At 35.9% G+C, this 27,396-nt stretch overlaps 1 protein-coding gene across 1 annotated transcript in view; it reads left to right on the forward strand.

Moving 5' to 3' along the window:
* The window catches only part of LOC124175504 (5-hydroxytryptamine receptor 2A), a 162,878-nt gene that overhangs the window by 88,661 nt on the left and 46,821 nt on the right, over positions 1-27,396 (forward strand). The window lies entirely within an intron of this gene.

The following is a 27,396-nucleotide window of genomic DNA, read 5'->3' on the forward strand; positions in this document are numbered from 1 at the left end:
TATAGACTATAAGTAAACAAAAACTATTGACGCACGTTCAATTTATACTTCTACATGAACAATAATAAATTTTCGGGCTTGAACCATTAAATATCAAGTAGACCCCACAAAATTTGGAGTCAATAGAACTATAAATGATATTCAAAGAATATATTTTGCGCGCTTGAATAACTCTAATGTTCAGTTAATACAAGAAGTTTTTGTTGTCTTAACCTGTTTTCTATATTTCAGTGTAGTTCTCATGGGCGACGGAGACATGTACAAATGAATACATTGAATTCACTTATACAAAAGCATAAAGCATGTACACACGTGTAAAAGTAGTCGAGTCACTTCAATATAAAAATTCGCATATCCAAGCGCAGTTGTGTATATATGGTACACTGTTAAAGCTTAGGCAGGAAGAGATGTGTGTTATGTTGAGTACGCTCAACGAAAACATATGAAGTTTTTTAATGTGGCATGGTGCTGATGAAGTGAGAAAACAACACAGGCAATCACTGTTAATGCTTAAATTAGTGTATCCGAAGTATTTCACTTTGCGTTCAGTAAAGGCGGGGTCAACTAATAAAACGTGATACAGACTCTCCTCTCCGGGAATATAGCAGGTGCTACAAAAATTTTCGTCTTCATTGAATGATCATCTGCTCCTATTAAGAAGAATTCTCGCATTTGTTGTCCCTATTAGGCGGTACTGTACTAGGGCTTGGAGCTTGTACGTAGGTATCTGTACGTTATCAAAACATATCAGGTTATTAGGTTTAGAGGTTAACCACGAGTATAATTCAAGACTTAATGACATATTAATGCGCTCCAGATCGTAAGACGCGCACGCCTCTGTATACTTTTGTATAACTGTTGCACTGACCGTACAGAAATTAGCGTTATGTTCCGGATCAAATGCAATATTGCGGTTTTCAAGTACACTCTGAATTTGTAATATCTAATTGTGTTTACTCGAGTCTTTGTGAGCCCTCGAAAAATTGAGCAGATTGTTAAAACAAAGTTCCGGCAATCTATTGTCATCCATATTTCTGAGTTTCTTTATCCAGTTAAGTGTTCTTTGCAAAACTTCACATGATAGAGGGTGTATTTGTAGACCGTGTCTGATTGCTTGGTTTGGACAAGAATTGGGTAAATTGAGTATCCTATTATAATAAGTAGTTTAAATTTTGTTAACTTCGTGTAAATATCACAATCCATAAATTTTAATTCCATAAAATAGAACACTTTCTACCAGATATTTGGACAGTAGTAGTTCTTTCATTTTCCAAGTATTAGAGTGAGCGCTACTTAAAATGCCTAATACCGAACTCACTGCAATTTCTGCCAAATAAGTCGCAGCTTTCATTGCGTAGAGAAAGAAACAAGATATGTGAATTCACTCACTATTTCAAGAGGTTCATTGTCACATACAAATTGATTATAATTTTTGTTCAGCTCTTCTTTATGCAATATGAGTATCTTTGACTAGGCCTTGTTTATTTTGAGAGAGTTTATTTCACAGTATTGTCCTACCATTTTCATTTTCTTTTTCATGTTTACCGAAGACTGGACAAACAGAGCCAGGTTGTCGGCATGGGCATAGAGAATAAATCATTTTTATGGTTAATCGAGATTGTCTTTACCACTCTGCTTCTAAAAAATCTGTCAAAGTCGTTTAAATACACAGCAAATAGCAGCGGGCTAAGGATTTTGCCTTATAACACCTTTTCGGTGACCTCGACTTTTTTGGCTATGCCTTCGCGGTTGGCACTGCTATGGACACGTTATCATATAGACTCTTCATAATTCTTATAAATTTAGAACTAATACCAATTTCCAACAACTTTTGTCACAATAGCGAGTGCTTGACAGAGTCAAATACACGAACAAAGTCACTGAAAAACGAGTACACTTTGCCTTTCAGTTTACTGACAATGAGATGGTTCTGAGAAATCACGCTCAAAATAAAAATTGTGTCAATACGAGGTCTTTTTCTTCTAAATAAGAATTGCAATTCTGGCAATGCTTCTGTAAGCTTTGTCCATTCGACTAGCCTGTTGTATAAAATATGAGTCAAAATTTTAATTTTGGAATTGACTAGTGAGATGCATCTATAATTGTTCGGGTTCTTGCGATTTCCTCTTTCTTGAATCATGGATGTATGTAGTTCTATCCAGTCAGTGGACAGTCGCTTCGGGTCAAGTAGAGTTGCCAATTCTCGGGTAAGTTCTTACAAAAATCGTTGTTGCGGCCATTCGAGCCGGGCGCTTTAACCGACTTTGTGGTTTTAATCTGTTTCAACTATTGAACTCTTGACTCAACAAAACATGAATTGAAATAAGCTCAATTTGTTTTGCTACAATAATTTCATATTTCTAAAACAAAACAATCGAGATGCCTTCAATCAAATTTTTTTTATCATTTCAATCACACATTTTTTTGATACAAACTTTACATTATCGCAAGAAACTCGCGCCCTGATATCTTGAATAAGTTAACAGTCAGCATGTCGTCATAAGTATTTCGTCCAACAAAAGTATTTTGTTGAATTAAGTAAGTGTTGTGTGGGCCACATTTGACTACAGCATTTAGTTGAATCAAACAAATATCACTTGACTCAAATAATCCTTTCCTTGCGTGTAATATTCAGGAACCTTCTTACAGGGTTCTCCCATTTTCCGTTTCTAAATGTAAAGCTTCGAGAGTGATTTATAACCACCGCGGTCGCTCTTTCTAGCAAAACATTTAAGAAATTTGATATTAATTTCCGGGCATTAACAGTTACAAATACGCGATGTCAACCTCAGCAGTGAAGTCGTGCCAAGAGTCGCTCCGAAGGGTGACCCTCCTTGCATGCTCAACCCCTCTTCGAGGAGGTCGTCAGTCAATGTCATCAGGGTTTTTCGGACATGTCGTAAGGCCACCAGTCAAAGTCTTCTGCTTACGGCCATCTGCCTCACATTTTCGCGAGGGAGTTCTCGATCGCCCAGGCGACACCCCGAGCGCGAATCTGTTCAACGAATCTTTAAGTAGGGGTCAACGAACGAAACGTCGCCAGTTACTAAAAATATAGTCCAGATGGGTACGATGAATCAATAATTTACAATGGCATCTTTCTTCATTTTTCTTTCGAAGCAGTGAAATGAAAATCATTCATCAGTGCTGGGAAAATTTGTTCTTCTTACAGTAAGTTTGAAATTCTAGTGAAATGGGTATTCTGATAAGGATGGTTCAAATATTGTTGGAATCGCAAGAAAATGTGCTGCAAGTAATAATTCAGTGTTATTATTGGAAAATGTCCTAATGACGACAGAGCCTGGTTATCGGCGCCATTTTATCACCACATAACCTGAGTTTTAACTTTAATGAAAACAAATCGTAATTCTTGGGGTTTTAAATTACTTATATCCCATAAATTAATCAAACATAATCAATAATATACCTGTTCTACCATCCATATGCGAAAAAACACGGTCAATTGTTAGCCGGGTTGCATTAGTTTGATTTTTTTCCACTAGATGAGGTATTGCAAAGTGAAAATCCCAATAGTTGCCAATCCTATAGAACAACAACAACAACTTGGTTGAAGGGCGGAAATAAAGTATCTTGGATGTGACGTTCAGTTTTATATCAAAAAATTATATGTTTGTAACGTTTCAACCGAAGCATGGCCAGCCATCCTCAGATATGTAATATAGTACACTTGAGGACAATGAATCTGAGCAGGCTAATTTTTCACACTAGACACTTATGTTGGCAACACAGAGAGACCTGCAGCGCCACAGTCGGCCGAGCGCGAAACAAACTCAACCTTGATAAAGATAACATAACCCATGACCGTCGAATCAAACCTTAAAATACAGCGGGGATAATGACTTGTTGGATTGACACGTATTCTAAGGCTAGATTTTACGGTTATGGGTTATGTTATCTTTATCGAGGTTGAGTTTGTTTCGCACTCGGCCGACTGTGGCGCTGTAGGTTTCTCTGCGTTACCAACATAACTGTCTAATGTAAACAATTAGCCGTCTCAGATTCATTGTCCCCAAGTGTACATTACAATAGAATCGATAAGCCGGTTAGCTTTACTATATAACATCTTAATAAAAGAGTTAATGATCACAAGTACAGTATCAAATGCAAAGATCCTAATAAATCTGCATAACCAAATCATTGCTCAACTATGGGTCATAAATTTGGTTTGGATAACCCAAAAATTCTATCTCGTGAACCGAAGTACTATCACAGGTTAACTCTTTGAGTCACACGTTATTATGCTAAGGTAACTTTTCTAACAAGATCATATTCTATTGTTTTGAGGACGCTGATTACTAATCGGAAATCAGATTTTCAAAATTCAAGATCGCAGATCTAAATGGCGAACGAAAATTTCGAATTTCATCGTACACAGTCAAAGAACTCTACGCACGGGTTTTTGCGGTCGCTGCTTGGATTCGCCATACTGAATTTTCAAAATCTGATTTCAGATTCATAAGAAGTGACCCCAAAAGCCCCTGGGCAGAATTCTCTCTTCGGATTCGATAGAATTTGAAATTTTCGTCTGCCATATTGGATCGGTGGTTCTTAATTTTTTAAATCCGATTTCAGATTCGTTTTCAGTTACCCCAAAAACTAATAATTCATCTGAAACATGTATACGTGTAGAGAGGTGACTTTTTCGGAAATGAATTATTCTTCAAATTTTCACGATTTTTTTCAATAAATTTGTTTCTAACAATAATAATTTACATCGGAAGCAAAGGATTGAAAGGGTAAACATAACATCTACACACTACAGTCTCCTTACATCGTGCATGCAGAGAAGAAATTCTTACTCAATAATAATTGACATTATATCGCAACAATTACTCTCGGGTATTAAGAACCTATCAGTTTAGTATCAGTATTGCAAAATCCCCCAAAAAAATACCTTGAAAAGTTTTCTAAATATACGAAAATGGATATGAAATAGGTGGTAAGAATACTCACCACTATGACTCAATGGGTTGATCAAGGGAATGGTTGATACAGTAATGCCCCGCAATAATCAACTCATCGGGACCTTTAAGCCCCTCAGCAGTCCGCATCCCCACCCGAATAGTCGGAACTCTCTCATACACACAGTCTCGAAGACCGCGCATGTGCCACTGGCGCCACAGTGGTTCCAAATCCCGAATCGCTGGCCAAAAACCGAAAAATGAAGCTTATATTCAAGGAATTTTACCTGTGGGGTCAGGTAGAGAGGTATTTCGGGGAACCTTTTCAAGGGTCGGTAGGTTGCAGGTGTTGCATTTAGCCGTTGGGATCTCATTCGTAACGGAGCGCTCGAGCTGGTATAGTTGGTCGTGCGCTACGCTAGAAAAATATTGTTGTGTTTAAAGTGATATATCTTCAAGTAGAATTCAGTTATTTCAATTCTGCAAAATGGGGTCTCTTCCTAGATGTAAGTACACTTATTATATCATTGTGATTTCTTATATTAATCATACACCGAGCAACAAAAATTGTGAACATCTACGGTAAATTTTCGTGCTCGCTGCGGAAAAAAGTTATGTTCACATTGAGTAAGAGTTAATAATTCTAAATAATTCTAATACTGGTTAAGTGCCACGTTATTGTATACACTCTTGAGTAATACCTCACCAAAAAATTAGGTGCACCGAGTTGCCCCTCTGGTTATGGTGAATTTTTTAACGAATGGACGCGGGAATTCAGGCAAGGCGCGTGCTGGCGCGGCATGTATACTATACTGTGCGAAGTGCACCACAGTAGGGTGCGAATTTGAGTGATTTGTTTTTCATAAATATAATTATTATTGTACCGGATTCGACTATCATTTTCATTAACAAATTATTGCAGATTCTTAGAAATTTTCTATTATTGTCTAATAGTACAAGATAATTAGGTTTGAAAATGGCAAAAAGGACTTAATTCTTAAATTTTTTAGGACAAGTAGAGGGTCATTAGAGATGCCTTAAACCACCAAAATCCAAGAAAATTTCCTTGTGTTGGGTCCGCCATCTTGAAAAACATGAAAAACAGGTAATCCTCGATATCTCGGCTCCTATTGGTCGGATTTTCGTTTCTTTTTTCAGTTTTGTAGGGAAAAATATTATCTACAACTTTTATTTGAAGTAATTTTTTATAGCTGCAAAGAAAAACATTTTACGATTCATAAAATGTGCCATCAATTTATTGTTAACAATGTTCATTGGCGATTATACTGCCCCCGTAGACAACAGCCCGTAGATACGTGCTACTATATCCTTGGTATTACATGCCGACTACTGTGCACAAACTTTTAATTCACGGCGCAAAAATAATAGGGGTTTCCATGTTGCCGATACGACAGATGTCCGAGGAAGCCCAGGAATCTTGCAATAAATATATAAAATCATTTAGACTAGACTTTGCTAAAAAATTTAGTAGGAAACAAAATATGGAGGATGTTTTTGCGCGGCTTTTGATTGCATCTGACCCTGTTATTTCAAGTTTGCGTAAACTACCAGCTAAGTCAAGCAAATCATTATCGCGTGAAGCCATGGCTTTGTTGGAATCGCCAACTGCAAACAAACCAAGAGTAGTTGCAATGTCTGACTGCAGCGACTCTAGCGACAATAACGATAGCGATTCGGATAGTAATTGGAGCCCTTAAGTTTGAATGCCTTTACGTCATCTTATTATATGAATGTAATATTTAATGTAATTTCTTAATAAATAAGTATTTGTATTCAAATTCGTATTAACATTTATATACTTTCCTAATCTACTATATCCTACACATGTACGTAATAATAAATTATTTCTATTCAAAACCCCTTGGTACCTAATTCCATAGAGATTGATTCAAGTTTAAATAAAATTATCCGCCATTTTTGGGCCGCCATTTTGTTTTTTGGAAATTTGACTTCAGATTCGTGTTCAGCGACCTCAAAAACCACCTGGTACCAAATTCCATAAAGATTGATTCAAGTTTAAATAAAATTATCCGCCATTTTTGGGCCGCCATTTTGTTTTTTGGAAATTTGACTTCAGATTTGTGTTCAACGACCTCAAAAACCCCCGAGTAACAAATTTGATAGCGATTCGATAGTACCTTCTATATTTGGCCACCGATTCGGGATTTGGAACCACTGTGATGACGGCAAGATGCAAACGTCATTGGCGAGGTATACTATAGAAGGAGAACCTCGGTAACTTGTTTCGGGGTCTCGTAAGGGAAAATTCGTTTACTGTTGAGGGGTTTCGATTATTTAGGGGTTGACTATTGCGGAGCATTACTGTACTTCACAGAATATCACACAAAAAAACACCCCAATATTGTTAATCTAAGTAACTTGTATTCTTTTGATTCTTCTCGCTGTCGTGATTAGTCCATTTTTTCTCGTTTCGTTGATCGTTGAGTACGACAAGTTTACCACGTCCATCGTCCCAGCGCATCTAAATGTCGTTAATCATGATGTTTTGGTGTCCTACTTTTTCGTGTTGCCCATTCTGCGTATGTCAGGTCACTTTCACAGATAATCGGTTTATTTTCGACCAGCCTTTTTTTTTTAGGATTTCTAGTACAGCCTGGAAGTTGTGTAGGCTTGTCTACACGACTTTCCTACCCGTGCCTACGGTTTTAACTCCGAACACGACGTCGGTGAGTTCGAACTGTTTTACTAGGAAATCGCCGATTTCTTTTTTCAGGTCATTGACCTTAAGGTTCAGTCCTTTGATAGTAATATTATTTTTTTGGCTAGTTTTATTGTGCGCTCCAATATTGCGCGGCAACACGTCGATCTTGCGCGCCATCTCGTCGCTGAGCTTTGCCGGAGTGGTTTCGATGGGAGCGGTTGTATTTTTTAGGTTAATTCCAAATATGCTACCCGTTTTTTGAGCTCTAAATCCCTTTGAGATGTCAGCGGGTCTGCCATCTGATTTTTGAAGCTTGTCTATCTGTTATTTACCGAAGCTTGCATTTTCTTGCATTCGGTGTCCTTGATTTTTAGATCTTCCTTCAGTTTGTGAAGTTCTCGGCGGAACGCCGAGTTTTTGGCCGACTCTTTCGCTTTCAGTTCATCAAATGTGTTCTTATTTTCTTGTCTCATTAGATGCATTTCCCGCAGGATATTACTGAGTCCCGGATTTTGAGTCTGCTGTGTATCAGTAGGCTCCTGTTGCTTTAGAGAGTTGTCCTCCTGGCCGTTCATTATGCTGCTGTTGCTTTGCTTTTTCCAAGCTTGCTGGTTCGGCGGCGGTGTACTTCTTGTGGCAGCAGATTCCTCTAGGTTTCCTTCCTCCGAATTTTCAGTGCCTACTTGTAAAAACATACGTTTTCGAGCGTCTTTTACGGGGATGGTGGAAATTCTGTTAAGTATCGTGCTTTTTTTGGGCCTGTCTCTTGTTGTCTTGGCGCTAGTATTTGCTTTTCTATTAATGTTTGGAGCAGTAGATGTAGACGATATCGGTCTTGGATTTACCGATGGAGTTTCCGAGATGCCTAATTGTGCCAAGGTACTCATCGAGTCCTGGTAGATGTCACCACTTGCAACTACAGACCGCCAAATTCTCCGGCACCTGGAGGATTGTTGATTAATATATTCAGATGTCTGACCGGGGACCTCGGGAACCTCGGTATGACAACCTAGGGTTAACACCTCAGGCGTAAATAAAAGTCAAATATTGTTAGTAAAAACAACTAGTATATGATAGTTTACAATTTTCCTACTCAAAATGGTTTTCTCTATATAACTTAGTTGATCTCTTATGAAGTTCAATTTTTGTACCTGCTTAATTCGAGTCTCAATGTAAAATGGGTTTTCTAACCTGCAATGTACCGCATGTTCCTACAATGGAAGAATATTATACCCCACGGAATATCATTAATTTTCTGTATTAGTTTATTTTTATATCATTTACTATTTATATGTAATATTTTTTATATTATGAACATGTTTATGGTAGAGCTAACCGACTTAAGTTCAGCATATACTGCTTCTCTATTCTATTGTAATGTACTTATATTACAGATCTGAAGGTCACCGGCCATGATTCGGTTGAAATGTTATAAATATATAATTTTTTTTATGTAAAACTGACCGTCACACCCAAGATACTTTATTTCCCCTATTCTACTACGGTCGAGAAAATTTTCAAAATTAGTTAAATACATTTTTTTACTCAAATAAGGCTTGAACATCAACTTATTTTTGTATCAACCTCAAATTGTCGGCACAGATTTTCTAGTTATAGCTACGAAAATTTTTCTTTCCGTGTATGCACGTATCTTCTCGTATCAGAGAATTCAACATTAGTACTATATCGACCATGATCCGAATCATCCTGAACTTATAAATTTGCGTTTCACTTGAATCGCTTTTGTTCCTTTCAATCATAAGCAGCAACTTACAAATAGCTTAAAATTTTGAAAACATTATGCCGTCTGTACCTTGATTTAACAATGCAACTTATCCAAATCTCTTAATTAGATTTTCGTGGAACATAGTTGTAACCTAATGTTCAACTATTACGACAAAATATGTAATATTCTTCATTTGTGTCTGTGTCAAATCAAAGTCTTCTATCTAAAATTCGAAAATCAACCACTTTTTCTTCTTCTGAAAATAACTATAGAAGGCGAATTCACCAAACTATCAATTTTTAAATACGAATGATTCTCTTTAAAACAATCTTTTCAATGCAACGTTTCTTAGTGATCTACACCAGCCCTTACGGAAAATACATAGTCGAAGGCTGAAGTTAGTAACGTTAACATAACGAAATATCATGGAAAAAACAGTTAATGTACAATTTTACAACGACTTTCAAGATTAACTTTTTAAAATATGAACATGTTTTCTTTTTTATTATTTACTAACTCAATTTCCGAAAATCCTAAGGTTCCAAGTAACGATTTTTTCTGAACATGCGTCGTTAAAGTAACGTTACTAAATTCAATTTGATAAAATAGTTTGTTGAGGTGCATGAACGCTCTCAAAAGAAAGCCATGAAATTTGAATGGAAACGGAATGGGACGATGATATTTCAGGAAGAACATAGATGGAAGTTGAAGGTAGTGATTCTTTTCGATTCTGAGGTTATTGATCCGGTCTTTCTTGGATACCTAAGTTCCTATTTCTGTACTAAACACGAAGGTGGATTCGGCTTTTGACTTTTAACATTGGTAAGTTGGCAAGTTGGCAATCGATTGTTGGCTGGTATCGATTTATGCACCTGGTTTTACCTTGAAGATGGGGCGACAGTGACCGACAGTCCATTCAATGTATGCGGCCAGTTCCTGAGAGCGTAGTAATATTAAAGCAGTGTAAAGCCGTACCGCATTGATGACCCGCGATGCCCTCTGCTTACCAGGGTGGGAGTAAAAACTAGAATGGCGGATCGATAGAAGGAATAAAATATTGAATTTTCAAAAATGTGAAAATGTGAATCGTTGAATTATTAAAATTTAGAAAGTCCAAGTAAAGAAAATTGAAAATACAGACAGGTGAAAACATGAAACGACAAAATCTAGACTCTGCAAAGGATTTTCTATTAAGGGTTAACACCATTCTAGGATTTTTGAAATTTTTTTTTGTTTCTTATTTTAGCATAAACAATAGTTCAGGGTCATACAAACCATATTCAGTTGATTATATAGTGAAAATTTTTTTTCAAAAGGTTCGATTCTCGATTTTCCCACAGTGCCTCGGAGAACGCGCTGAGTGCTCACTTTAATCGCATTTTTCTCAAAACCACTTACAGTGCAACTTTCGAATAAGACCGGGCTCGGGCGGTTAGGGGAATATAATTCCGAGAACTGAGTTACCCCCACCCGCGCTCCGAGTTCGCCACAAAAAATTCTCGGCTCAACCTCCAAATACAGTGTACATATTGTCAAGGTTTTTTAGGATTAGCTCCTCCAATTTGATTCTGATCATGTCTATTTTGTGCAAACTTAGCAAGCTTTTGAGCCTACACTGATAACTTAAATATTCCAGTTTCTTATCACCGTTAGTTTGATCATTCTTCCAGACTTTGTAGAGTTTATTTTTAACATTAATGGAATTTATTAGAGCAGACGTGATCCAGTCTTTGCTAGATTTTTGTATTTTAGGTCCGGTTTTTAGTGATCTTTGATGTATTCTAAGTATTTTGTGGACGAGTAGTGCAAGCGTTTTATCATTATTTTGAGTATTAAACAGTATTGGATGAGTAACTGTGTTAATCATTGATTGATAGCCATTTTGAGTTGAAAAGTATAATCCTCCGCTTTTTTATTAAACTCCAGCAGATCGATATTCACATCGCCCAAGATTAGATGATTGGCGACTTTTTTATTAGCCATAATAAGTTTATTATGCTCACTAATAAAAGAGTCAAAATGAAAACCATGACATCTACAGAGACCAGATATCTTATACATACTTTTATCATTTAGTTGAATTAATAAGCTTGTTATCTTGAATTTGCCATATTGCTCAGACACAACATCATAGATTATTGTGCTTTTTACAAAAAGGGCCACTCCATCTGCTTTGTTAATTCTACTATTATTGTCTAGGCGATTATATCCAGTTAAATTTACAAAACTAATATTATCTATTAACCAAGATTCTGAACAGATTATTACATCAGGTTTTAGCGTGAGAGAAGGCTTCAGCAAGGCTTCAAGTTTAAAAATATTATTTCTTAAGCTTTTTATATTTGCATGTAGGATCAAGAGTTCAGACTTGTCAAAATACTTGTTGTTATTGATTTCGTCACCCTCGTTAAAAATTAGTTCATCATTGAGGTTATCATTTTCTATGTCCACTGATTTTCAAATATTTAAAAACTATCAAGTAAAAGTTTTTCTTTACATATTTGTTTCTTCTAGAAATAGTAGTATTAGGTTTATAAGGAAGTTCAGGTTTCAGGTGTGATTGGTATTGTTAATATATTGTTCCAACTTAGCTTTGTAAGTTTCGCAGTTACTGACATCATAAGCTTCATGATCTGTTGATCTTTTCTTGGTTAAATCTGATTGCACTTATGCAATTTATACATCTCTTTATATCAGATTTGCATGGTTTAGCCTCAAGGTCACCTGAACATTTTAAACAAGTTTGCGCCCTTTTAATTTTCTCCTTGCATAACTTGAAGCTACGATTATAATCACAACAATTTTTACGTCTATTAATATTGTAACAGACTTTTGCACTTAGAATATTGTTATTTTTACTATTTAGGGTTTGAATAATGGCTTTAGAGTCCTGTGTATTACTACACTTTATATAAACTGTTCCATTTTCAACCTTGATCATTTTCAGCATTTTAGCATTTGTTTTGGTAGAGAGTTGCTTTCGTATTAATTCTGACGTATCACCATTGAAACTTTCAGTTGGCTTGACTATTAACTGAACGCTTTCTTATTTTAATCAGGGATTTGCAAGGGCATTAGCATAAGTAGCTACAGTTTGCGATGAACTATTTTCGATTGTTGTGGCCAAAGATCTTATGAATTTGTTATGCTTCCTCAATTCATCATTTCACTTGATTAGTTCATTCTTCATGTTCTTCTCATAACTTAGTTTTCTTAAGTATTGTAGTCAATCGTCACACTCTTTGTTTAAATTCTTATATTTGGCGTTGTTTTTTGTTTTACTTTTTTCACTTGAAATTAAATAAATATCTTCATCTTCATATTTGTCATCATAATGCTCCCCAAATCCAACATCTTGAATAATATTTATACCATTAGCAATGTTTTTCAGGTGGTTTTGTAAAAAGAGTAGTTTTTTATTCAATATCAGACTTTCCACATCTTTATTTTGATCACATACATCAATCGCATCAAAAGTTGAGTTAGAGTTCACCGTACACACACCAATATATCTTGTGACAAAAAAACGTTTTCCGATACTTTACATACAAATTCAGTTTTGAAATATCCATTATCACACAATAAATATACTACAATCTTGATTTCTCTGGTTGGATAATAAATTTTTTTAATATAATCCAGAGGTGCATCACACATATTTTTACTTGCCCATGTTATATTGATATTCATTTTATTTAATGTAAACCTTTTTTTATAAAAGATTTATTGCTTATTTTTAAGCCAAAAATCGACTCAGTTCTTTAAAAGTGCACCGTTTCTGCAAAATTTGATAAAAAAAAATCCTACGTACTTCCATAGGAAATATAATGTATAGATTAAACAATTTTTTGGTTTTTTGTTCCAGGTCTTATACTTTTCGAAAAATCCATCCTCCCGTGAAGGAATTAAGAAACAAAAGATTCGCTCTTTTTTTTCATACTTCAATACGTGTAAAATAAACCCTCTGATAAGAAATCCTATTCCTTTTTCCACACTCCAAAAATAAATTGTCAATGTTAAGCCTTTTTTTCGGCCATTAGAGTGGCGTTACCCCTTAACGAGACGAATTCCGATGGTTCTATATTTTGGCATTCTATGTATATTCTGACCTTTTTATTTTTTCACGTCCCCTTACTTTGGTTCACCACATTTTTAAATTCGATAAATTAAGTTTTCGCTTCTTAAAAAATTCAATATTGTGACCCTACTATTTTTTGATCTTTCTATACTTTAACCCCCACCCGCTTATCGTATCTGTTATATTTTATACCTGTGAATTACCGGCAGCCCTTATACAAACATGATGGTTGATTCTGTCCTGCTTGCGAAGCTGCCGCCTCTTCTACCCTCTTATTGTGATAATGCAAAATGATAACTAAGCATTAAAGTTGTTATCAGCACCCCATTACCCAGGTAATAACCCCTTTTGTTCCCAAACTCGCCTGAATCTCCGGTATAGATCACGGGACGAGAGCCACATCAGCGTCCCTCTTCCGCTGGCTGACGATAGCTGACTTATTAAGAAACTGGCACTCTGCTTAAGCTAGAAGAACCGTGATCTATTTTTCGTTTACGTTCAGGTCTTATGGGCCGGATTTCGGTTGGATATTATGAATTTACGGAACACCTGAAATCGCCACAATAATCTGACGCTTGTACAAAGACAAAATTCCTAATCACGATTTACTTGAGATGAACGCGGAGTTTTCCTCTCTTGGTTGAGATTTTGAAATAAAAGTTTTCACTTACCTTTCGTTGATCTTGACGATTCGGGCTATAGGCGGCTCTGCGTACTCGACGATGACTGGATACGATATAAATTGACAATATTTACGGTTGATTACTCTGGTTTCGGCAACCGAATTATTGTCTTTATCTGAACGCATGAAATGTCTGCTAATACTTCGAAACTGTTATTTACAACAGGAATTTGTGGACGGGTTTTCCAAAAGATAGAAAGGTGATTCTCCAATGCCAAACAAACGCCGGTGGATTAATGAATGATGCAAGAGCTATTGAAAACTGAGTTAAGATTAGAATGAGTAAATATTGTTATGAGATTGTGATATTTAAATAAGAAGATAAGTACGGAATTTCTTCAGCGTTATTTAATTCGTGAAGATACTAAACATACTGTGTGTACTACTCTGATCAAAGGACTGCTTACTCCATCGCTCCTTAGAGTTCATTCTTTGCTGTGCAATTTTCTAACGTGCTTCCTAATTGGTTCCTTCCGTTTTTATGTTAAGAAGACCAATACGAAAGGTCTACGTATGTTTAGATGATATTTTGGGCCCTTTTGTTAACCCTGAACTACCCCTGCTCTCTGGTTCCAGTGTAGAGGATTAGTTACGCCCACTCCGGCTTTTCCCGCGGATGCGGGTAAGAATTTACGTACGTGCATTATATATACAAAGATAACCTATTCTGGCCTTCGGTCGTCATTTTCCAGACAGACACCACTTGAAAAAGGTTTTACTACGCTGCACGTGCACGCCGGTTCCTGCATGTCGGAAAATATCCTAATGTGATTTTCGGGCGTCTGGCTTGCCTTAACGAACTGTTGTTTGACGCTAAACAGTTGTTGCTCAAGTGCTGATTATATCATATCATTGTAACAGAGAAAACGCTTTGACCATTAGTTTGCAATATTGAAAGGATACCACGCGTTCTCTGGTCTGGTCCTTGCGGTACGCGCGTGCACGTACGTCTGTTTGGGTTCAGACTGCCGTTAATATTATTTGACTGTGAGGTTAACATAAACAAGAATAAATGTTACTCAAAACGGTTAGAAGATTAAAGGAATCGTATACATGCAATGCATATGGAAATAAGAATGACTTAGTTATAAGTATGTGAAAAGATATTATCAATCAGTGGGATTGAATGGTTAATGCAAGATGAGGCTAATATTCAGGGGCGTGGACATCGAAAAGGTGACACAGAAACATTATTTGCCGATAGTCTACTGCGTGCAAAATGGATTTTTTATTTTAAATCTATGTCGATCAGATAAGTCTTGTCTCGTTGAATTCAACTCATTATCCAAGTCATGAGCACCAATTCTAGGCTTTCCGGCACCGAACCTCAGTCCTAATTCCTAATCACTCCTAGGACATTGATTAGCTCCGGAACCAGCGCATTTAGTCGGTGAATTTGCAGGTCTAGTCAAGCATAGAACTTATATGTATAGTATTACAGGTTAGGCATTACTCTTACCGGTAAACACGTACACGTCCGTGTATTTAGAGTTTGTCGGTTAATGAGCAAGATTGCGCAAATGGAACCACTTGTACAGTCTATATAGATAGTCTTACAGCCGGAAAGGATATGCCGAGGCGACAACCCTAATCAGGAACTTATGCAGACTCCGACTTGAGTATGTACCTCACAATCAGTTACTGAAACTGTCACTTTGCTCGTAATCTCCATACCTCGAAAATGTCGCAAAATTGTTCAAACTTCCAATCCATAGGGGTTTCAAAGAAATTCGTAATTAAAGTCGTTTCAGGGCAAGGTTTCAACAAATTCTGTGGGGTCAAGGAAAAAACATGGCTGGATTTGTAATGATTGGTAAATGGTTTCAGCGCTCGTAAAATCTTGTAGGTTCATTGATTTTAAAAGTTTCAACAATAGGTTATCATTATTCATGAAATGATATTCTTAGAAGCAATTTTTCGGAGTCCCTATGTCTCTGCATGTATTACGTTTTATCGAATAGAAAATATTAAGAAGAAACTAAATGAGAAACGACGCTAAGTCACTAACGTGAGAAATCGTTATAATGTTTTTGTAGAAGTTTAGGTGTTTGAACGACTGTGAATAAAATTTTTACGGGTTTCGACTCGAAGACTAGAAAGATAAACACGATGAAGAAGAGATCGGTTGATTTTAATGAATCTTCATTCGAAAAATTCGTAATAAAATACATCAATACTCTTTCGAAACCCTTATAGAACTAGAATGCAATTTTTTAACAAGTCAAAGGAATGTCAAATATTGAAGCGAATTTGGCTTCTGAAACAATCCCTGTAACGCTAAATCGATGATAGACTCGTGGGGTGAATTATTATTGTCGAAGATCAATTCCATCAATTAGGAATTTCCGTCATCGGACGGTAAATAATTAAGAGGGAGCTGTAGTCGAAATTACGGACCTCCAGAATTTATTTGAATATCTCTGAAACGATGCGTTCAAATCGTTTGTCTTCGCTGCCTGGAATGTTTCCCGACGAATAGATTAGACAGATAGGAATAGAAGAGAAATCGAAAAACGATTTCGATGCACGGTTTTTCAGATATTCCGAAAATTCGTAGGGCCCGTGATTTTGACTATAGCCCTTCCTTTAGATGAAAACTAAAAGGTGATTCTGCAAAAAATGAATCATTTCTCTCAGAAAACAACTATAGCTGAAATAACAAGAAAATTATAGAACTTTAGAAAATTTCACTCACAGAACACATTGCAGCCAACTCCACTCCGCACCCATCCCCCCAGAAATTGATACAGAATACATCATAGCTGCCTTCATAAACTATTTTGCACTCCTGGCACGATTGCGAAAGTATTGATTGAAAAATGATGCATTGTCCATTACAAACATAATGGGTAATGCATCGAAACTTTGTATTTACTTGAATAATTGACAATGGATGAAAACACAATTGCAAATTACAAAAGTATTGATTAATTGATTGGAAGTCAAATAATCATGACTGCAGTAATACGTGTGGATAAATGACAGAGTTGTATTTTTTGGCTATTTTTTAAAATAACCTACTAAGCATATTATTAACTCAAATGCCTTCTATTTTACTGTATTTTTTATTGTAAATTTATAAATGAAATCGCATTTTGTGGCTACACGGCAAATGGGCCTAAAATTTTCTTGATTTAAAAAATTATATACCTACAGATAGTTTGCTAATGAACCGATAGGATTTATTTCTACGCACAATATATAAAATATCGTGGATTAGTTGACTGCATTAACGTAGTGAGAAAAATGATGTTATTAAAAGGCAATATTAATGTTTACTTATAGTTCATTTTTTTCTGCCTTTCATTAGGTAATGCACTATATTTACTTGAAAAATACCTCTTTGTTGTGGAGGTCAGAGTAAAGACTGATAACATCCGGAATAAATCACACTGAGTACTTACACTTAAATAATTTTCAAATAACTGTTATATTGATAATTAAGATTCATAAATTTTAAAAATTATACATTATTTTTTCACCGTATTAACTATCAAAATAATGCATAATGGGGCAAAATATATTATTTATTCGAAATGTAATGAATGGTACAGCGATGTCCCATTACACAGCTCTACAAAATGAAAACTTTTTTTTGTTCTCCTGATTTTCTATGAATTCTGGTGTTTGAGAAGGTAGAATCCACATATTCTCGATGACTCAATGTTTGGGGCCGAATAACTTTTAATCGGTTAGAGTTAGGACAATTCGATCTTGGTACTTTTTTGTAGAGCGTTAAATTTCTCATAAGAATCGTTATAAGTTTATGAGGTAAACTATTGACGGGAAAAAGGATTAAAAAATTTCTCATTTTTTTAACGTATTATTTAAGTGGAAAATGGAAAAAAATCAATATCAAGAGCTTATATTTGGTTGAAATATTCTATTCAAATTTCGATGCATGTTCGAAAAAAACTTTTTTTTTCCGGAATACCTTATAGTAGCCCCCCTTTTGACTAAGCCCGTGGTGCCCTCTTTTTCATGGAGGAAGCAACAAAGCATTACATTATCTATGTTTTTACACATTTGTCTGAATGAAGTAAGTACAATCAAAGCTATTGATAGTATTTTTATTGACAAATAAAATATTTCTCCTAAAAATTGCTGGTCTTAATTATATGTTACGTCCCGCGTATCGCCACACGTCACCCTCATCTCGTCACTCTCCCACGATCCTTACAGTAACTTTGTCATCTCATTCCTGTCCTCCTATTTCCATTCTGGCTCACGTCACTCGCTTTTTTCCGACTCTGCTAATTCTACTCCCCACCATTTGCGCACCTTTCGTGCACTCCTGCTCTTTACCTCGGGACCATTTCTATTCCAACGTTCGACACGATCAACTCTATTTCAATACTCAACAAACTCACGTATAACTCTTCTTACCGAAGTATTGTGAACTACACACTCTGTTTAAACTATTCCACAAATTCTTCAAACAAATATATAGTTGATATCTCAAGCATCCAAACAGTCATTCAACCCTTATCCCAAGTCCTGATTGTCCCGGGACGTAAAGACGAAGGCTAACGAGTTTGTTCCTTAACGCTTGGGAATAAACGACGTTCACGGAAGTAATATATATATATATATCAAAGTATAGATGAAGTAAAAAACTAGACCCATTTTCAAAAAACTACGCGTACTCCTAGGGTCGTTGAAATCACATCTTTCGAAGACCGCTCAAATATCAAAGTCAACAAAAGCACTGTTGACTAGTGTTATTAACTATCAAAATAATGTGTAAAGAATAATGCAGGGATGTTCCATTAATAATTACCAAAATAATGCATAATGGAGAGATATTGCATTATTCATTTGATGTGTATTGAATAATGCTACGATGTTCCATTATTAATTACCAAAATAATGCATAATGGGGAGAAATTGCATTATTCATTGAATGTGTAATAAATAATGCAGCGTCTCCCATCATAAATTTTGAAAAAAATGCAGAATGAAGAAGGAATGCATTAATCATTGCAAAATTAACGAGTAATGAAATAGATAATGCATTGACAAAACAATGCATTTTTCACAACTCTGATCCCTGGGCGTATTTGCTGACGTAGCTAAGAGAACGGAGAAACGTAAGATCAAGTGGTTTTGTGATGGAATGGACAAGCAAGAATTATGTCCCATTGTCGTGAAATGAGACCGCGCCGCGGAGAAACTCTTCAATTGATACCGATTCTTTTTTATCGTCCCCGTTGGTGAAAGGCTCAACTGTGGGAGGCCACGGGATGTGGCTTTCATGTCTCCTCGACGATCCTGGCGGGATTGTTCGAGTCCCCGTCACCTTGCTATAGCTATATGGTTGGGACTCGATACACTTTAATACTCCCTCGGGACCGATCAGGCATTTTCGGTTATCGACCACCGTGCTTCTGTAGAATCAAGAGACACACACTCATGACGAAAAGCAGCTTGGCAAACTTAGGTTCACTTTTGGTACAAGTATAAATCTGAAAGTATGAAGTACATATTTGACGTATTCAAATGCAGGAGAAATGTTGCTAATAGATTGAAAAGGAGAATTGAAAAGGCTATAAGTGCTATTCAAAGAAAAGAACATCGGCCTCTTGGCAAATACATACTTCTATTTTCATTCTATTTATTCCTCAGGTCTACAATGGAGAACAGACCACATATGAACTAATTACATACGAAACATAAGAATGCCTTCCTCCCCCCTGTCTCTCCTATTGTAGGGTGTAACTCGGTCTACAGGCCTAACGCAATCCCAAGATGATGAAGGAATTGTTTTGATTTTAAGGAGTTTCTTACTTTGCTGGTTTACTGGGTATAGCTGAGAGTGTACTCTTTACTTGTTTCTTTTAATTTTAGTTTAGCTTTGAGGGGTAGGGGGGGTACAGCTTGGACGATCTAAAATCATGGCTATTTTTAAGAGTTTTTTTTAAAAGAAAATGAAAACACATAGAACAGTTTAAGTTTGAGGGCTATATTATTTATATTTTCAAGAACATTTTAGAATTTTTTTATTGTAATTATCTAGAAAACGGTGGCATGGCGCGTATACGTATAGCAAACGCTGACGTTTTTAATCCGGCGACGCAGATTCCTCGGTCAATTTCTATCCGATCAACTTGAAATTTTGACACAATCTTTAAAACTTGCCTATCCATTTGGAATAATGGCTAGATTGTTGAATTTGATTCGAAAAATTTTTTTATAAAATTTTTTATAACAATGTCTTATTCATAAGCATAAACATTTGAAAAGGAATTTCTTCAAACATTTGGGCTACGAGCTCGAACCCGAAAAGGTGTTTTTAACCCGAAAATAATTGTCCATCCGTTGCAAGTTGAGCAGTGATGTCAGGAGATGCTCTACCGCAAAAGCCCTCAAGTTCGGAGTCGTTCACTACTTATATGCGCCATGCTGCCATTTCGTGATTCATTTCACTAAAAAAGTCTAAAATATTCTTGAAACTATAAGTAGTAAAAACCTCAAACTCAAATCGATCTAAGAATATTTTATTTTCTTTAAAGAAAATCTAAAACTAGGCATGAATTTAGACCGTCCAAGTGGTACGGCCCCTCCCCCCCCCCTCCATAGTTTTATTGATGAACGGACGTTTTATCAGTACACTGACTACCAAATTCAGTTCGATACGCGGGTACTTAAGTAGGTAATTGTTTCTGTTTTGTTGACTGCAAACTACGAACCATACGTGGGTAAAGTAGATGTACAGACTTAGAATTATTTCTGGACTTCCACTCGTTACGAGGCAGGAGGATGATAGCTTGAACCACCAGCGCTCCAGGGCGGCAAAGACTTGAAACCCAAACAGAAGTACATAAAAGATTGAAAATAAAGAATCGAAATGTGGATAACAATATTAATTTTGATTTGCATTACTGTTACATGCAAACGGTTGACTCCTAACCACGTCTGTGGCACGATTTTTGACAGGTACCTCCCGATGAGCTGAAAGGTACCTGGTTTGGGTTGTTCGCTTTGTCAAAGTGCCAAAGCACACCTGTAAGCTCGAGTTCCGCTTTCTGAAATCAACCCTAGATACTAGCAGAGATGAGCTTCGTAGCGAGGGCTGGAGTTCGATTTAAGTTTTCTATTACAGATTTATTCAATGAAGATATAGATTTGTAATAGGGTGCACCTTACAGAGGTAATTTGCGAATTTTGACCAACTCATCCCCCAAATCAGCTCTACATAGTTAAAAAATAATTGTTTAATTCTTTTAGATTCTTATCTCAACTCTAACCCATGGCACACAGTGAGTGGATTTCCCCATTCAACTCTTTCAGTATCGCATCAAATCTGCTGATCGGATTTAGATTAAATTTGGTACAGGGGGATTTCTTGGGTCGCTGATTACAAATCTAAATTCAAAATTCAACGTAGTGAATCCTATATGGTGGACCAAAACCATAAAAGTCACTTGATATTGCCATATTGGATCCGTTATTTTGAACATTCAAATTTCTAGTTCAGATTCGTGATCAACGATCCAAGAAACTCTCCTGTATTAAATTTCATCTAAATCCGTTAGGTAGGTTTGATATTCCCCGAAAGGTTTGGAATCCACCCACCTTGGGGCATGGGTTAAAGGTGAGATAAGAATCTGAAAAAATGAGAGAATTATTTTCAATTTATCTAAAGCCGTTTTGGGGGGCACGCTGGTCGAAATTCAAAAATGACCTTTTCAAGGACCACCCTAATGTATAATGTATGTATTTGCATAGAGTGACGATACATTGAATATGGATTAGGTACAATATTTGATCCCGAAGAAAACAATAAATAGTTGAAACAATTGATGACGAGCAAATGGTAGATGAAAGGACAAACGTCTAGGTAAAGAGAAATTTAGGTTAATGAGTGAGGAGGTCGTGTGCAGCGGGGTCGTAACGTTTTACAGGACTGTGACCAAAGAGTTCACACGATTTCCCGTATAGCCCGATCCCGGCGGAAGAGATCGTTGATTCCGTTCTGTCCAAAACCGGTGACTCGTGGATCCCTTCTTACTCCATAAGCAAGGCGTGAACGAACTTGTGGACTGCAGGGAGCTTGGTGAGAACTTTTCTCTACCGCCTCCTCGATGCTGGCTAACTTTTTGCTACCGACACAGAGGGAAAGGAATTGTTCCACCAACAAAATAGACTTCGCTGGAGTCCATTCATTTCAATCTGGTGTCTCTTATTTGTTCCGAATACAACGACTTCGACACAACAATTTTGCTTTAGTTAGTTTGTTAAAATGATTTAGTCAAGCGAAACTTTTAACGTGTTTCCGAAATTGAGTCAACTAAATATCATTTCATTTAAAGTTTATGTATTTTTCCTCCAAGTCGCGTGTTCATTGACTGAAATAATTCGGTACTTCAAATAAAATAACTACATTAATGTAGCATACAAAAAATTTACATCGATTGAATGCCATACTTTATTGATCTAACCGGAGCTTGTTAGGCGTAACTGATTGAATCAGTTGCACTAGATTGTTTAGCAGGTAAAAGAAACACCACATGCTTTGAAACAAGTAGATAATGGTAAGTTAACTTCCCATGCAGTGTTGTAAAAAAATTTTATCGTAAACATCAGTATATCAGTACTGTAAACGGCCACTAGGCGGTGAACTCTCTCGCTACGACAGTAACTTCAGAGAGAGGTATGAAACCGTGTAGTCGGCCAAGTAGTCAGAAACGGATAACGTTAGATAAATGTGACATCAGACCTATTACAAACGGAGCAAGCATAGTACCAAGTTTCGAGTCATCGAAAATCATATTATCTTCAAATAAATAAAATCAATTGATACATGTTCAATTCGTACTTCTATATATATACAACAATAAGTTTGCGGATTATATCCATTAAATATCGAGTGAATCTCTCAAAATTCTAAGCCAACAGAATTATACATGACATCAATCGAAGCATACGTTTTGTGCGGTTCAATAAATCTAATGTTCAGTCAAGAATACACAAGATTTCCGTATCAACAAATTTCATTAATGGTTAGTCATTGAACTCATTAGAACAAAACATAAATTAGAGCTTAAGCACAAGCTTGATTTGTTTTGAAACAACACTTTCATAGACTTAAACAAAACGACTAAGATGTGTTCAATGAAATTTTTAGTAATTTCAATCACAAATTTTCTTGATTTCAAATTCACATTACCGCAAGGAACTCGCGCCGTATTATCTTGAATAAATCGATATTCAGCATGATCATTCAATGGCTTGATTCAATTTTATTTGTAAGTTGTCACAAGTACTTCGTCCGTAAAAAGTATTTTATTAAATTAAGTAAGCATTGCGTTCGACGCCTTTGACTGTGGCATTTTGTTCAATCGGACGAATGTCACTTGACACAAATAATCATTTCTCTCCGCGTGGATTCGCCTCGGGTCAGCTCGATTGGCTTGTCATAGTGGAATGTTGGCTTTGATCGGGGGCCATTGGGCAATCGTGCGCTTTTCCACCCTCGATATGACATTGCTTAACCAGGTTGGTAGTTTGTCAAATTAAATGAGCCACCTTCTGACTCATCTGCAAACGTTCATTCTGATTGCCAGCGGAACTCGCTGAGGCGGCAGTGGAATAAGTGGTTCATCCACGGCCGTGCAGTCACGGAGCTGGAGGCTCGTTCGTAACATTACTACTAATGACGATTTATAAATGATTAATTAATGAGTATCAGTTACTGCTTGCCAGTCGATGCGTTTATTATTATTATCCAAGTCCTCAACTTTCTCTTAATTAACTCATACCGGCAGTCTTAACTTTTTCAAATTATCGTGTAGACTATTAAATACACGTGACGCACTGTAATAGGCATTCTTGCCTACATTTAGCTTATTAATCGGCAATAGTAAGGATTTGTGCCCAATACCACTCTGGCTATCGTACATTATTCTCAGCTTACTAAATTGCATGAGCAAAGCATTTAAGTGGTTGTTTAGGTTTCGAGGATTAAAAAAAAACGATTTTTTCAGATTTTTTTTTTTCAACTGTAATAAAAGAATATTATATTCAAATTTAAGACATATGAAAGAATAATATTTGAACGATATATCATAAAAAATTTATCCAAAAATTTTGAAATTCAGCCGCCTAGAACCTGTTTGCGGACACCCAGTATTTCCGCGGTGGATACGATAACTCAGTTAGCTTTATCTGAAATCAAAAAAACAAATGTTTTCCGTTAGTAAGTACGTGATTATAACTAGTAATTAAATGAAGATTTTGAACGAAAATTGAAATTTGAATTTTTGCCTGAGTTTCGTGCAAAAAAGTACGATTTTCGGTATAATTTACTCCTTGTATTGCCTTATAAAATAAGTTGTAATCGAAGAACAAAAAATCCTGTGTTCAATCACTGGCGATACTCAAACAGAAAATATTTGATTTCAGATAAAGCTAGCATGAGTTATCATATCAACCGTGAAAATACTGGGATTCCGAAAACCAGTTCGGACGGCTGAATTTTTTAAATTTTTGGATGAAAATTTTATGAGATATCGTTCGAATATTGTTCGTTTATATGCCTTGAGTTTGAATAAAATAATTCTATTAGTATAATTGAAAAAAAATTTAGAAAAAAATGTTTTTTCAATCTTCGAAATTATATTTAGAAAAAAACATCAAATTTAATAAGATATGTTTTTTTTAACCTTCCAAACCCACGTAACCATTTAATTAATAAGCTTGTACAAGTTTCATGTGACCTTTTATGTGTAAGCTAAATTTATTTTTTCCAGACAAGATTACTTTGAGTACTCTATTGTAAATGGAGTGGTAACAATGAATATAGTATTATACCTCGACCCGCACGCCGTACCGTAAACTGTAATGTTAGGAAATAGGTACAGTAAATTATGAAACGGATTTTCCTTTCTAATACTCTTTCAACGTACTAATTGGAAGAACTAGGTATTTGCAAGGTTTACCTATTGAAATAGTGTGTGCATCCCACTTTAGATTTCAATCGATTAATAACCCTTTAATTTACGCTAGGACGCTCAGCGTCCCACCTTTTTTTTTTGGAGCCTTTTGTTTATTTTAAATTACTTTTTTGGTAACAACTGCCAATTTTTTGGTTCCACATCTTCTCTGAAATATTTCCAAGTCTGAGTAAATATTAAATTTGTTTATTTATTTATTGCAAAAATATCACATGAAAACAAATGGTCGACATTCGTACTTTTCCTCGAAAAAATACATATCCTGCTAATCTACCATGAAAATCCAAATGCTAATTCTTACACAAACTTAATACTCACCTGAAAATTTGACATTTTTTCAAAATTTTCCTTCGTGATGTTTTTCTTTGTCCGCCATATTGGATCCGCTACTTTGAATTTTCAAATTTTAGGTTCAGATTCGTAATCAGCGACCCCAAAAACACATTTATGCAAAATTTCAAGTGAATCGCATCTAAGGAAAAATTTATGCATGAAAGGATTAAGCCAAGGTATTTAGCTTTAGAATCATATTTCATGACAAAATTAAAATCAATTTCAAGTCTATGTTTGCAAGTTTCGACTACACGTAATTGCTTGAAAGTAAGAAAATTTATATTTCATTGTATTAGTCAATTATTTGAATTGAATGTGGGACACAATATAACAATTTGAAAACTCTCTCTTGGTTCCACTGAAACATATCCTCATTTGCTTGAGCAGATTACTTTTTTTTTAAAGTCACAATATAATCTGATGGACAATATCGTTTTTCTGAATGAACATTAAAATTTACATTGTGAGAAAAATTCTTATTTCAACATGTTAGACATTTTTTGATGAGATTTATCACCGATTACTTCTAAAAACATAAATATCTCAGCAAACGCGGAATTGTTGTTTCCAATCTCTCGGTACGTTTGAACCAACGTGTTCAGGGATTGAAGAACTGTTCTTTCACGAATTAAATGAGGTTGATTGATACAAGCGACGGTATCATTCTAAAAGTTCTAGTTTAATACACTGGAATATAATAATACTGGAACCAACAGGATGACACAAACTTCACCTTCCACTTTCTTGTTTGAAATCTTATGAAATTCTATTACCATAGCAACAAAAATATATGTTGAAAAATGAATGGACTAGTAAGAGTGGTAACATTGATTATAGTAGTAACAAACAATCGAAATTTATTTGCTTTTCCATCTCGAGAGTGCGCGGGGAAACATTGTGTTACCAACGATCGTGGGGGGAAACTGAAAAATTCTAGTAACGTTTGGTTACTTCTTCATTCCGCTCGATTCAGGTGGTAATGTTTTGCAATAGGTTATGGAATAAGGGTCGTATACTAAAGTATTGAGTATCACCCTACTGGCGTGTGCCACCAGGGGTGAGTGCTGCAATCGCATGAGTCATATATCAGCCATCCGCACATGTGATACACGCTATTTTTTCCAACGTCTATGATGGTGAGTTTCATTGGAGGAGCGACGAAGATGGCTCTCACAGTGCGTGAAATTGAAGTTAGGTAACTTATACCCAATGACACAGAGCGCAAAATTAAGTTATTCGAAACTGCGGATATCCAAAATCATATGGAAAAAAAATCACTACCATTCCATCATGCATTTGTCATGAGGCTATGATTTCGCTTGGTAATCCCCTTGAAATGTTTTCATTTAAATTGGCGTCACAGGAAACCAACTATTTTCATCTTGTCGTGGACATTATGTACGTGAACATAACATACCTGTAAGATTAGATTGTATTATGCTTGAGAGATCACTATAGGTTTTCTCATTTTAAATGTTCCTTCTTCGTTGCCGCCTTTTTGTATAGGATGAAATAGAAGAACATTGGTTATTTTTTTTTTTTTGAGTATCGCAACTTGCAAGAAAAGCATTTTTAGAAAAAAAATTACCTTCAGAGCCTTTAATATAACAAACATTATTTTTTAAGGTGAATTATACATAGTTAATATATATTCGCAGCATATTATATTGGATTTATCTGTGGGTCCTAATACTTGGTCATCCAAGGGTTAGGCCAAGCACTAGCTTCATACCGAATTTCATCCAAATCGGGAACCCAAGATATGAACTGTCAATTCAAAGCTAACCAATGATACCAAAACAAATTGTAAACATATCGCGCTTTTCTTCGAGCATATAGGTATTAACTTCAGAAACTTGGTATTATAATTTGTAGATGACACATAGGTCGAATGTAGTAAATATTTCTACCGTATACGTATACTCCTGTATATGAAGATATGATATGAGTGTGAGACATGTCTGCAAGAAGCTGGCGACAAACGGGCTTACCAAGTCTCCGACAATGCCAGCGGTAC

Source organism: Neodiprion fabricii, chromosome 2 (assembly GCF_021155785.1).
Source record: "Neodiprion fabricii isolate iyNeoFabr1 chromosome 2, iyNeoFabr1.1, whole genome shotgun sequence".
Lineage (NCBI taxonomy): Eukaryota > Metazoa > Arthropoda > Insecta > Hymenoptera > Diprionidae > Neodiprion > Neodiprion fabricii.